General features: G+C 40.1%; 1 protein-coding gene across 9 annotated transcripts in view; it reads right to left on the minus strand.

Moving 5' to 3' along the window:
* The window catches only part of SMG7 (SMG7 nonsense mediated mRNA decay factor), a 52,762-nt gene that overhangs the window by 30,799 nt on the left and 6,629 nt on the right, over window positions 1-15,334 (minus strand). The window lies entirely within an intron of this gene.

Below are 15,334 nucleotides of genomic sequence, written 5' to 3' on the forward strand. Positions count from 1 at the left end.
TTGAGCTACTGTTGTTCAACAGCATGACTACTTTTATTTCATCCCATAAGAGTAGTCAACTGTACAATTTTCCCTGCTTATGCCTCTTTCTGAACAAACTAAAAATGCTTACATTATGGTTTATATTTTAAGCTTTATGTGGCAGCAGTGTCCAACTTGGCAGGAGCCAAGGGAATCAGAGCAACATGAACTTTCATCAATGTCTGTCAGCACCTTAGTACAGCCCTCCTGTCCCCATGCTGGACAAGTTTTCATAGAGAGAAGGGATAAGACTATGGCCTCCCCAATAACCTCTCTTCCTTGAACTGCATCCCTAAAGTAATGCTTTGATCAGGTTTTCAAGGAAAAAAAAAAAAACCACAGTACACAGAGAAAGAATGGCAACTATAGGTGACTATCTACAACTCCTGCACTGACCATCCTCTGCAAATCCCCACTACTGGTGGAGGTTGGCAAATAGCTTCCCAAAAAGAAGAAGGGGACAGTCCTCAATAAATAAACATTCCTGACTGAATGGTCAGTGTCTGGCTGGAGCAGGCAATGGAGGTGCTACATTTAAGCACTGTGTCAGCAGTACATAAAACTTCAAGGAGCAGCACTGCTGGCCTGTCTGATGGACACAATTAACCTAGGGCTGGCAGAGCAGACATGAGGCTGCCTGGTTTGGCTGGGACATGTCCCTCTGCTCTTGCTGCATTCAAGTGATGATGTAGATTTGGAGAGTGCAAGCTTTCCACACTGGACATGGAATCCTCCCAGCATATGAAATGCTCCCTTCACCTGCCTCAGAAAAAAAAAAAACAAAAAACCCACCAAAAACCACAGATGGAAGACACATTGTGCGTAACATAAAGGTCAGATGCCAGCTTGGAAAAGAATGGAGAGCCAGAAGAAAGCACCACCTAATCCCTAAAGGGGCTGTAGAAACCAGCATTTACTTTATCTTGCCAATGTGAAATTGTGGTGACTGTAAACAGTTTTTCAGTTTGTTCTGGGATCTACCTACTGGCCACAAATTATACAGAAGGTTTTGAGGTCCACATGAGAATTAAGAAGGTATCAGAATAGGATATACATTACTAGGAAGATGTAAATTGGTAGGTCCCTACACAGAATTTCTGTTTATTAAATGCAAGCGTTATCTAAAACAGCTCACCAATAGCCACCTCCACCCAAGAAGCAATGGGATGCCCCAAGAGCTTTAACTGTCAAGAAAGACAATTGTCAACAAAGACAAGTACATCTTAACTGGTATCAGAAGTGAATCTGTATGTTCCTCACCTGATCCAAATTTAATGCCTTTAAGACAACTTTGTTCAGTTTATTTACTTCAAGAAGGTGTTAATATGGTTTTTTAACTCCTAAGAGCAGGGAACACTGGAAGAAGAGATAACAGAGACAAGCAGTGCAAATTTTAGCTACTGTGTCAGGCGAAAGCTGAAAGCCCAAGAAACATTTCTTCCTCATCCACACAGAGGTAACAAAAGGCATCTAAATGAAGGCACCTAAGTGACGGCTCTGTGGCTGCAGCCAGCAGCCACAGCAGCCCCTGCGCTGCTGAAGCACAAATCCAATTGGGCACAGAGCTGAGCCAGATCTGTGGCACTGGGACTTGGCAGCCAGCAATGCCACTGTTCCCAAGGAAAAGCTGACTTGCTCAGGTGCTGGAATATCACTTTTCGAAACAGCCAGCCAAGTTCCTACAGTCTGGCTCATGCTTCAAACATCTTCCAGTGCTGTGAAGGTCTCCTCTGAACTGAGAACACAATCTGTGCTGCCAAAGCCATGAATGCTGAGAGGCTCAGCCCCAGCAGGATATGCAGGACTGTGCCGCCCACTGACAAGAGCCCAGAATCCTCTTACAGGCACAAAGGCTCTGCCCTTTAAAAGCCACGAACTGCTCCTCTGGAAACTACTTGTGCAGAACTACCTTCCACCTAGTATAATCCTTAAAAGGGGAAATATAAAAGTGGGGGTTTTTTTCCCCCCAAAAGTTTGCCCTCACTGTTGCCTAGAGAATTCACATGAAGAAAGTCTCAGACTCTGTATCAGTGCAAGTGCCAAGAGACTTTTTGTAAATGTACAGACCCAATCATATGACTAGACCAGAGCTTCTACCGAAAATACTTATTTAAAAACACTTTTTTTTGAAAGACAAGACTCATGGGCTCACAGAACAAGAGACTTTAGCACCAGTCGCTTCACAGCCATAACACACACTGTCTTGTATAATTTATAAAATTGCAATAAACAATACTGAAGGGATTGTCTCTGTAATTTTTAATTATATGTATAGAAATTATTTCAGTACTTCCTAGAGGTCAAAGGAATTAGGAAAGTCGATCTAACATTTGTATGCTGCTTTTCATTTCCACCTAGAAACAATTTATTTCAAATAGCTGCATTCTAAGCCAGGATAATAGGGGGCAAAACTGGGTACAAAACTTGTTCTGCATCATGGCGAAGTATTAGGGGCAAGAGAGAGAGAGGGGCCGAGAGAGGTGCACTGCCCATTCCTTAAACTTCACAATGGGCCTTTGCTGGTGCTCAAGGACTCCTAGTGGACACCAACTGCAGTTCACTGGTAACGACAGGAGTTTCTCAGTGCCAATGGTTCCTTTTATCATCCAACATTGTTAAGAAACTTTTCTGGCCATATCTTTTATTGCATCACCTCATACTGAATTTACAATAGAATTACTCATTCTGTGGCAAAGAAGGTTGCCTGCTAGAAAAGCTGGTTCGGCTTGTTTACACATTGTATCATTTCAAGAATATTCTGAAGTACCTCCTTGCCCAGTTGGACTCAGCAGTTCAGTCAAGCTTCCTTAAGTTCTTTTTGGTCCAAAACCAAATAAGGACAAACCATAGTTCAAAAAATTATATATCAAGTATTTCCATATACCACCTTGATATATCATAATAGCTACTTGTTATCATTTCGTAACCAAATACATAGATTCAGCTCTGTGCTTTAGTCAAACTTTAAACTGAAATACAACAGGCTCCTATCCAATTCAGTAAAAACATTTCATAAATAAAGGAATTTTCATTTTATTAATAAAATTGAAAAGCTTTAAAACTTTAAAATACAGTAGTCAGGACCATCTCTCCATGTTCTAAAGGTACAAGATAAATAAAAATTTAAGTCCCCACAGGAGACAAAAGAAACTTTTCTTAAGAACCTGACAGTATATAAAGTTCTGTTTTGCTGGAACTCAGCAGCTACATTTAATCTAGAATGAACCACTGGACTTGGCAAAGGAAGACAAGAAAGACACATTTCATTTTCCGTCTTCCAAGTTTTTACCATTCTTGGTTAATTAAGTTTTCCCAAAGCAGAGTAAGAGAAAAAGCTGTTTCCCTTAACCTGGTAAGCACTACAGTAAGAAAATCCCACAAATATTGGGATGTCTCTCCTGTACATATATTTTGAAGAGCTTACCCCATCACACTGAAAGATACATCAAAAGATCATGCAGTTGCATCTACTCTTTAATATTAGAGCAAGTTTGCTTAATTTGGTGTTAAAATCGTATCAGAAAAGATCATACAACCTCTTTGGCTAACTATTCAAGTTTTCCTCTTGTTGCCATCTGGCTTCCAACTCTATTTGCATATCACTGAACAAATGGATCTATTTTACAACTGTCCACAAAAGAACTAATTTCTGTTCCAACATCTGTCTTGAGTTCTACTATAATTCAAAGCATTCAATCATGAATTTTCAGTTCTGCATACACCACCTTGCATCTCTAATAGGACCATATCCATTCTACAAAAGCAGGGGTCTGCTAACAAGACATTGTTCTCCCTTCATTATCAAGCACAGACAAGCCAGTAAAATTAAGCCAAACTTCTCAAAGCAGAAGTTTTGTGTTACCCAGCTAACATCCTCTGTTTCTGGAAGTCAAGCCTCACACACCACACCTCTCTTATTTTCACAGTCAGGATGTGCCAGACATGATCTGCTGTGGCATGACAAGTTCGACAAAATATGTGGAAAACCCCAGACCTCACAAAGCCAACACAGAACACAGCTGTTCCTGAAGGGGAATTCCACCTAGTTTTCCCCTAAGCATCAGTAACCCTATCGGTTCCCTCATGAGATCTCAGCAACACAATTCTCCGATAAGGAATTGAGGATTCACATGACTAAAATGGGCAGTGAATCCAGGCAGCTGGGATTATTAAAGCCATCAAATTCCAATCACATGTTCTGTGATTCTAAAAACCAAAAAACATTAAATAGCCAGGAGTTTCACTCCAAGCAAAAAATCATATTCCTGCATTTCTATTTCCTGGAGGTGTGTGCAAAAACTGCACCACAATAAAAAGCACCTGCAGCCTAATGTGCCTTAGCAGGAGGTGACTGATCCCAAGGCTCACCAAGGACACTGCCAGAAATGTTTTCATTCTTCTGAAAGGGAACAGAAAAATACTGAGAATATATAGCATAAATGCAGGAAATCTTTCATTTCGGGTTGAAAAGGTAGATTTTCTATACTAGCATACTAAAAGTCAAACACATTTCAATCAATAATTTCATAATTTCAGTATTTGGCAAAGCTCACACCCAGAAGGAACTTCAAATCAACAACCTGCAACTAACATTTTAGATTTTCCTCAAAGTAACAGTTATCTTCAACAAAAGTTTATAATGGATTTAATACTCAGTGGGGTTTCTTTTCTTTATTTGTCTGTAAGCATACTTGTGCTGATTCAAGGCAGGTGGAAGCAACAGGAAGCACTAACAGCATGGACACTGAATACTCTGCACACCATATTTAGGGGAGATTGGTTGGTCAGAAGCCTCCAACCACTGTATCCAAGACCTTATTCACAGCTGGAGTTTAGCACTTCAGATGTGAGAAAAACTTGCTGATACAACTGGTTGACAGTTTTTTGGAAAAGAAGTACTTTTGCTTCAATTCCTAAGAGTTACCACTAACACTTGCTAAAACTGAAAGCTTTCTTTATAGTTTTTTTTAGAGGCTGTCATGGAGTAGCTTTACCTTTAAGACAGCTTGGAAAGAGAGGAAGTTGAAGCTGCTGGTGGCTGATGGGAGTTTTTCCTCCTGACCAATTATCAGTCACTTCCAAGAATTGACAGCAGATCTGACCATTAAAAAGTGAATTCAGCTTGTAAACACCCCCCCCCCCCCTTTAAGAAGTACAGACAGAGTTCTCTTGCCCTCTTTGATTTCCGGCTTTTGTCAAGGTAACAAGGCTCTGTTTTGGCCTCTTCCCCCCCCCCCCCCCCCCCCCCAGGCCGACAAGGCCGCGGGGTGGAGGGCGGGGAGAAGCAGCGCCGCTCAGCTGAGCTTGGTTTTCAGTTTTTGCTGCTGGACTGAAACCTGACACTATGAACTCTTGTTTAAATAAGAAAGAGAGAATAAGAAGGTGCTTGTTGCTGAAATATCTTTCTGTTACAGCTATGGAGATGGACTATAGTAGTTTCAAAGACTCCTTTAATTCATGACTAGAGTATGGGAGGAATAGAGTATTCAAAGTGTGGACTTTAGAGAAAAGGGAGAGTAGTTGTGATACTGTGAGTTGCTGGAAAATGAGTAAAGTGAAGATTTTGAAGCCTTGGCGGGGGCAAGAGAAAAGCTGTTTTCAAGGAAGACTCACAGAAACAGATGAAGAGGACTTCTACTTTTGAATACCTTATCCTTAAAATAGCATCCCTGGACTCACTGGCCTATGCACACCTCGGAGTAGTGTGGAATAGGAGGAGTGAACTCTAAAACTCCATAGATTGGCAGAAGGAGACTTCTGTTTCTCTACAAAGACTGAAGAAAAGACTCTAGCAAAAACTGAGACTGTTTTTTTTTTTGACCACCAAAGTTCTAAAGTTTTTTTGTCTCTATGTTATCATGTGTACAAAGAAACGGTCAAGTAGTGAAAGATGAAAGGGTTTTCTGAAAGTTTATTCTGGTGTTCTTATTCTTGTAGTTTGTTAATAAACTGTCTTTATTCCTTTTAAGTTTTAAGCCTGTTTTGCTCTTATTCTAATCCATATCTCACAGCAAGAAATAAGTAATTTTTTTAGTTACTGGTTTAAAACCACGACAGAGGCTTTCTGCTTACTAATCCTTTACAGCTGGTACACTTTGCTAAAGGTTGGATTCTGAAACATAACTCTGATTTCCCTGAACTGTACAGTACTGTACAGTAGACAGTAACTGTATCTCTGTGACCTGTCAAACGGGAATATTTTTACAGCAATCTTAGGACTGTGCATAAACCTAGATGGTTATGCCTGAATAACAGTAGTATCAGACTTGTGGGTAAACGTCATCTTTGATTTTGACTCCACCCATTCATTCAACATGACCTGAATACAACAGGCTCCAGACAACAGCTTCACACACCTTTCCCTGAAAGGGCAAATGGATGGAATCAGGATTTTACAGGGGTATATAGCATCCAACAAAGATTTTACTTATTAATTTGTGTACAGACTCTACCTGTTTGTGCATTGGATGTGTACTGTTAAACAACTTTGAAGTTTTACCTCTATAGAACAAGTTCGTAGTGTTCAAATCTTTCAAATGTTGCTATCTAATTTAAATCACCATAGTTTGCATAAAGTTCTGGAATCTCTTGCTTTGGCAGCTGGCAGGTTTGGGTGATGTCAGCTCTTACTGAAGGTAGAAGAGATCTTCAGGATATGGGTCATGGAATTAAATGTCCCATGTGCCTTGGAAGAACATTGCTAGCATATCAATGAAAAAGAAATAAAAGAAACAGCCAGTGAAAAACACCTTTAACAGAATCATCTTATTGTCAATTTTATGTGCTTAGTAGTTTACACCTTATTGTTCCTCTTACAGGCATCTGAAGTCAGGGGACAGCTAATTTCCTTGACCTGCAGTTTAATCAGATTATAGCTGTAGATCAAAGCCACAGAAACAAGTATTTCATCACCAGTAAAAAAACCCCCAAAACTACACTTCTGCAAGCAGATATTAAAGCAAAGCACCACCTGAATACAAATCTCCTCCACAGGGAATCCTGCTCAATTCCTTTTGTGTTCTCACCATAGCTGAGAAGGATGTTGAGAGATGGGGACACAGAACAGTTTTTCTTAATCTCATCTTCCCTCCGTCTCTATTAGAAGCAATTCATAATAGTCATCCTCAAAACACAACCACCAAAAGCAACTCTTTCCCAGTTTGATCAGAGCTGACAATCCTCCTCCTTGGATAAGGGTAGAAGTACCCTTGCAGTCAGCTTCATTCAAACTCATTTTCTTCGTCCAGTTTCATGGAAGTCAGCTTCTTTGTCCCCAGATTTTAAAATTATGTGCCCCAAAGGTAAAAAAAACTCCTAAGGGAAGTTAATGTGTTCTTAATCTCTGATTTAATCTACAGAGAGGGAAATACACACCTCCTACACTGCTCGGGCTTCTGACATTCCACTGCCTCCACCGGACACTCCACTCTACCTCTCCTTACAACCTGGAGTCAGAACGTGAGCTAAATGCCTCAGAAATAGGGTCCAGCCATTCAGGATCAGCAATATGCCTGGATCTGTTCCATAGAACTCCAAAATTTAAGCCTGGAGAGTAACCTGAAAACTATATACCCAACAACCTGTATTTTCCAATTCAAACAAGAATAGCTGGCAATAAATATGCAGTGTTAGGACTAGCTCAGGAAAGCTCAGCTGTATTTCCATAGCAATTTTTTAAAAAATAACGACTATGCTGTTCTTTAACTCATCATATTGGCCTACTAGTTATGTGGAATTTTACTACAGCCATCAAGGATAAAAATAACCTCTAAATGGATGCTGCCCAACAAGGAAAAACACAAAAATTCCAGTCACCTTTACCTTTTTTACCTTCCAGGACCTGACAGTATAGCTCCATAGGTAACCTGACGCTATTTTCAGTATAGAAAAATTCTGGTTTAGTAACAGTAATAAGAATTTATTAGCTATAAAAGAGGCATGCTCAGGAAATAATAACTAGATACTTAATATGTGTGGCGATTCAAGACACATTTTTGAAGGAATACCTTCAAAAGAAAATTTCTAATAGCAAACAGTAAAAAAGTAATACTTTTTGGAATACCATTATGGCACATCCATACAGTACCGCATTTACTGCACTGGCTGACTATATGTCAGCTTTGCAGCTGACCTGAGAACAAGTGAAAGGCAAACCATTTAAGATCAAATATATAATCCATCTGTATATCCCCTCCAATCTTTACACCATCCCTTGGACAAGCAGATTTTTGAAAACTAAGGCAATCTTAAAGGTACAAGTGCACAAAAACTTCAAGACTGCCCTCTAATCCTCTCAGCCATTGACAGCCCCTCTCCCTTAAAGGAAAATTGACACCAAACAAAGCTCTGCTCCCTCACTACCCACAATAAGGAACTATGGGGAAGCACACAGAAGGATTACCAATTCTTAGGACTACATCCCTAAGAGGAATGTGAGAGGTTTACAGCTGGACTTGCCATGGTAATTCCCACAAGGTTTTGAGACTGAGCAAGGAGAAGCAACAGAGTTATTTTCTGAACAACAACAAAAGCCCCCTGAACTATGCCCTTGTAATAAATGGATAGTGTGATGCTGGCTCTCACAAATATTTAATGTACTAGGTTAAAATAAGTTCTGTTAAGATCTCATGTTTTTTAATATAAATTTTGTGATGCTGGAAGTTGATCTCTGACAATTGGGAAAGTCAAAGCAGGAAGGATTGCAGACTCCAAGAGGTGGGACAAAGGACGAGCTGGGTCAGAAGAGTGACGTGCACATGTGGGGAGGGTTGTCTTGCTGGGGATTGGCATATGTAAGGATTGTTACACGTGTGGGTGCTGTGCCTCTGGCTGCAGCTAAGCACCTAGCACTGTCCCTTTTTTCTTATTCAATCCCATTTTGTGGTTCAATAAACCTTTTAAAATTTTAAGAAGTGAGGTGTTATTTCTCACACCATTTTTTTCTCTTTCAAACTCACCCTGATGAGAGCATACGCTATCAGGTGTCAGTGGTGATAAATGTATAGTAACAACAGCAGTAATTTGTATTTAACAGTTCTTGACTTGGTAAAACGTTCACTTTTTAAGTGAAAGGGGGGCTGGAAACTGCAGGCAACAGATGTTAGAACAAGTGAACATTACTTCTTTTAACAGCTTTTGCACGATGAAAACCATTTCAAGAATTACGGAAAATGCAGACATCTGAGCACCGAGATCAGCTTCAGATGGGTATCATCAAATCAGCTTCAGAAAGTTCTGCTCTTCAAGTCAGCCCTGCAGAAGCCTGATGAGGTCATGCAACAGATACCAGCCCTCCCTGGACACTGCATGGGATATCCCAGACAAGCATAGAGAATCCATTTCAAAGGAAGGAAGTCACAGTCAGTTCAGTGCCACACTTGCAATGCAGACAAAATGTGCCCTCTCACCTGCCTGCAGAGCTGGAGAACATTTCCCTCTGGGAAGGCCACTACACTTTGCATCGAGAGGGCAACAACTGCAGCATCTAAATTCTGACTTTCAGTTTTACAAGTTTCCTGCTGCCTCCAACCTCCACTAACAGCATGGGATATAAAACTCCTAACTCTTGCTCATTTTTGGTGTTCCCTAGAGAACCCCTTCCTCTCAATTCCTGCCTCAAATTGCCCCCTGCACAGTGGCAAATGCTGACTTTTATGCTTATCCTTATGTAAGGCTGGAATGACTCCACCACAGAGGAAATGATCATTTAAGAGGAGTCAGTTACTGGGAATTTGAGATACTGTCCTCATTGCTAAGCAGCAGATGGATAAAGAGCAAATTCATTAGACAGTACCATCAGAGGTGACAGAAATAAAGCACAAGTAATCCCTCATACTGTGTTTATAGCAACCTAGCTATGACAGATACAGTGGAGTTCAGCGTTTTCAACATGTGCTCTCCAAGTCCTAATACAAAGATCTATGCCCAGACAGTCAAGCCTTAAAGCAAAATTATTGATATTTAAATATTGTGGTCATTCAGTAACTGTAAAATGTTTTTTGCCAATCCCATTCATTTTATGAACTCCCAATCACATCAACGTCACACAAAACACACATCTATGCACAAACATGACATACCCAAATGTTTTAAACAGCTTTTCATTATTAAGAGGTTTGAAAGGACATCACATGGTACAGACATGCCTTGACAAAAACACTCAGATTACATGTGGGTATGATCCTAATTTCAAGCTGCATCTTAGAAATTATTTTCAATTCTTCATCTTGAAATTGCATGCAAACCATGCTCTGAAAGCACAGTGACAGCAGAAGGCTGAACACCAGTGAGGAAGAATTAGAGCCTCCATTTACAATAATTAAATGGGTATTCAGTACATCACTGTCAATCATTTACAGGAGTTTCATTAGCTGCTCCCCATTCTCTATCAGAAACACACAGGCAATACTGTTCTGAGATAAACTTACTTTCCCGCTAGAGAATATTTTAATATTTTCTGGCTTAGCAACACACAACTCTCCCGCAATCCTCTGCTGTTGGTTCTCCCTCAGTTCAGGAGTGGTTCATCCAGAAGGGCTGTTGACTACAATACCCAAGTCCATCACCAAAACACATGGTACTCCTGGAATATGGGAAGTGACTCTGTTCTGTGTTCAGCTGAAGGAGAAACCTATGACCAATCCAACGAGCTCAGATCTAGCAAATGTTACTAGCACAGAAGAAGGGAAGCAGATGGATACACTACTATAAGAACTGTCCTCTCCAGGAAAGGTACATCTTGAAGTTCTAAGGCCCATCAAACACCAGCAGGTCTGGAGGAAATCCAGCACAGTTGAAGAGATGCATCTCCGTGGTCCAAGTCCAGCTGACCTATGCAGCTCTGCTCCAGCAGGCCCAAACTGCCTCCAGACAGATCTGCCACCATTGCCACACTGAGTGCTCCAAGGTACTCCCAGTTAACCAGTAACCTCTCCCATTTTGAAGACTATGCATTGGTTAGGAGCAAGCATCTGAGTAAATTTTTAACTCTCAAGATTAAATCTACTTGTGAGGCCTAAATATTTTTATTTTATAAAAAGCAGTTTGATTTCAAATTTAAATCTCAATACCTAAAGACAGAGTCCTTTCTAGTTCTGTGTCAGAAAAGTCAACATGACATTTAGCTGACTACAAATCAGTATCTGCTTCATGAATCATATATGGAAAAATGTGGTGGTTTAGCAGGCCTTTACTAAACATAAACTGTAGAAAAGAATAATGTGAATGCAGTTTTCCAGACTGCAGTCTCCCTTTCTGCAGTCAGACCAGACCTCATTATCTGCTGCAAAGGCTGAGGAAAAGGCTCCATATCAATGGAAGGTCAAATCGTAAGGCTAGAAAGGACCTCAAAAGGTTATGTAGCCTTTTCAGGCTACATTTTGATACATTTTATAGCCTAAAGCAGCATCCTGGACACTCTGACAAACCATTCCCACACTGCATTATGTCTTGCCTTCAGGAATTGCTGTATACCTCGAGTTCACACACCCCAGCTCCCTCCTCCCACCAAATCCTGCAGCAAAAATCAACAGCCTTGCTCAACCCACTGCTACTTTTTGAGGGTGGGGAAGGGTAGTGACTGTCCTCACTCAGAGAAGACATTTTCTGAACCTTTGAGGTATATTAAGCAAGAAGAGACAATGCGATCAAAAGTTTTGACATGTGACTACACAGTTACCAGTTATTAACATTTGTGTGGTTCTCAGGCTGCACAAGCCAATCCATCCCCTACATTCCACTTTGCAATCAACTATAGGCTGGATTTCATAGTCCCTTGTTTCATGTAGTATACCAGCATGTGCAAAAGAAGTTTGAAAATAGGATAATTCTGGCACTGTGTTCAGCATTTGACAATAAAGCAGGGAAACCAGGTGAATCATGCTACTTTACTACCGAAATCTGAAATCTGTATGTCCAACAGCATTTCCTATTAGACACAAAAAATTTACTGCACCTGAGTCCTTAAAGGTTCAAAGATCTTCATGTCTTTTGGATCTGTCCTTCCTGAAGAAAAAATACTCTTGACCCACCTCACCAAGTGCTCCAGCATAGCTGTTCTCAAAGAATTATTTCAGGAATTAACAAAATCAGTTATGCAGGACAGAAGGTACATTTTTGTAACCATCTTTAATCAAAGAGTACAGAATTTTAACTGATCTTGAATAAGTATCCCAAATTCGTACCACGTAATGTTACAGGCAGACACACCACTTTTTTTTTAGTTCTGACTTCTGACTGGCCACCTATAATGGAAGCAACCAAAATAGTCTGTAGTTGCACAAGCAGCATCAGCAAGCAGTTGACATCTTCATTAGAAACATACGGGAAATATTTTTCTGGGTACTTTCAAGCATTAGATTATTTCAGTCTTTGATATCAAAACCAGAAAATGACTACTTCAGCTGAAATCAGAGCAAGATACAATCCCCTACAGATGTCTTTGCCCCAAGCTCCATATCTCCTACCATTTACCTCAAAACAAAATAAATCTCTAAATTAAATAGTCATGGTATGTTCAAGCTGGGTGGAAAACATGCCAGACATTCATGCCCTGGCAAAATCTAGTTGACATGCTCATAAATTAAGGCCTGCTGTAATAATTCTAATGCATGTCGACAATGCATATTAAGGATTTTATCACTTCTTTCCTAGTTAAAGATTTCACATATATGTTCAACATTATACCTATCAATGGTATTAAGGCAAACTGAAACACCTTCTACATTTTTACTCCAAGTTTACTCTGCATATTTTAATAATTTAATTTGCAATCATTAAATAATTTAATTACAATCAATCAGAATATAGAAATCTAACTTTTTTCTTAAAATTGAAATAATATTGCCTTTATTTTACTAGTAACTGAAGCAGCATGTTTGAGCTAAGAGCTGCTACAATTTTCATGTCTTTATACACTTCTGTTGGTTCTGGGTCTTTCTTTACTACTTATAAATGTGGCTTAAATCCTTTGAACACTATTCTTACCAACAGATTGGCTTTTTCCTGAGAATATCTGGCTGGATCAAGTCTCTGTGCTCAGAAGTTTGGTCATGGCATTGTCATCAAGTATTTACACTACTTCAAGACAGTCAACTTCAACAGCCAGAAGTCTTGTCCTATCCTTCCTTCTCCATAGGTATAGAGGATTAGCATTTCCATTTTCAGTTATTATTAGGCTAGTTTGGAAAATCTGCCCTAAAGAGCCCTCATAACAGCTCAAGTATACCATGAATTAAGAGCAGGAATGTCCAAAGGCCCTGCCAAAACCAGTACCGTCTGGAGAAAGAACCAAAGCTATTCAAAGGCTGTTTGGATTAAAAAAATATCACACAGGCACAGCTGTTAGACACATAGCAATATCCACGTTCTTTCCTCATATCATGATGAGACCAACAAAGGACACGGCAAATCAAATACCAGGAAAATTTCACTGCAACAGACATTAGCACAATTTACAGGACTATCATAAAAGAAAGGAAGAAAATGGTCTTCCCAACAGATTTATCAAAAATACATTTATTCTTCGAGTGTAGGGAAGTTAAGATGTGGTAAATAACATAGCACAGACCACAGGGGGGTCTAGGGGGCTCAAAACACGCAGGCCCCAAACAAACTGCCATTTGTTGTAGCCTGACCAAACAGGAACAACTCTCAAAGCTTCATTAAATCAAGGTATCGTGAAACACTGAAGTCTGAAATAAAAATGCTTAATGCCCAAAAGGTCTGGTTTTTTGTTTTCCAAACAAAAAAGTAGTTTCCTTTAAGTAGGTCAAGAAATGTTCCCCTAACTATTTTGGCAGAATCAGTCTCAAGACTTTAAAGGTTCCACACTCAATTAATTTCTCATTTTCTAACAGCTATAGAGTAGCTCTCAGATAAATTCGCTGTACAACAAGCAGGGCCCACAGACTCAAAACAGACAATGTTTCAGAGGAGAGAAGGGGAAGAAATAAAATAAAAATCATCTTTACCCATACCACCATTAGATGAAGCAGAAAACTGTTCAATCAAGCTGGGCACTAGAGGACAATTCACCAAAAACAGTGAAATTAAAAGATAAGAAATAGACTGCTGATGTATTCAGGACATCGTAAGTACTTTCACAAACATTATCTTTCTTTTCCATGAAGATGGAAGAGCATATTAACTCCAGCAGGACTCCTAAGTACCTCAAGGGTATCTCTGATTTGAGTTTCATCAGTGAAATTCAGTCTGTCACCTATAGCTCTGTAACAATCTCAAGAGATTCAAAGACTCATCAGCCTTCTGGTTCTTGATGATAATCCCTTGAGTGTAGAAGCCAGTGTGAATAATCCAAGAGAAGTCTGACTGGAATACAGAAAGAAGAGAAAGCAAGCCTAATGTCACTCAAAAAAGTTTATTCCACCCCAGCTCACAGGACTACATTGATCTGAACAAGTACCTGCTGATTTAACGCAGAGGAATTTAAATATTCATCTTCAGAACACTGTTTAAGCCATTCCCCCCTCATTTGGTTATCTGGGAAGTCCCCAAGTTTGCAATCAAAAATTTGTCTTAAGTTCAAATGGGAAGAGCAGCAGCAGGCAGACAAGTCTAGAAACATGGCCCAAAAGCAGGACTTGGAGCAGGGCTGCACAAGTGGCAGCTGGTGATGACTCCAGTACAGCTGCAACACTTCCAGCAATACCTTGTCCAGTGCAATAACTCAAGTGGCTCAGAAGGCACAAATAAAGCCACCAGCCCTCTACCCTGTATGAGAGGATGATGGACCAGACTCCTCATGTCACTTCACAACAAACAATCTGTTATTCCTCTGTTCTGTCCACAGCAGTAAGATGGAGAAATAAGATACCATATCCCTCCCTGAGCACACAAAAACCTATGTTTTCCAAAACACCACTGAAATTTATGACCTCCCTCATAATACATTAAAAAGTACAGAATCAAAGTATGCATCTCTGCTAGTGATTTTATGGAAAAAAAATCTCTGGGTTTATTCCCCTCCTGCCTGACAGCAGCTGTGCAGTTTTTCCAGTAAGATGAGGACAATCCTCAGGTTCAAAGTAATGAAAGCAATAACTAATGTCCTCCCACTTATATTCCTTACAAATTATAGCTGCATTCTTTAACTGCTCTTCTACCAGCCTGCTGCTATGAGTGAATCTCTGCTGCTGTTGTGAAGACCTAACAGCAGTGATGAAGAACCCTTAAACCTCTACAATCCCCAGCAGCTCCTCATCCAACAGAATCAGATCCTACAGCAAATTATCCTCTCTTCCCTCCACAGCCACCACGTACTTGAACTGCAATTACTCCTCTTCATTCCTACACT

This window comes from Parus major, chromosome 8, assembly GCF_001522545.3.
Source record: "Parus major isolate Abel chromosome 8, Parus_major1.1, whole genome shotgun sequence".
In the NCBI taxonomy this organism is placed as follows: domain Eukaryota; kingdom Metazoa; phylum Chordata; class Aves; order Passeriformes; family Paridae; genus Parus; species Parus major.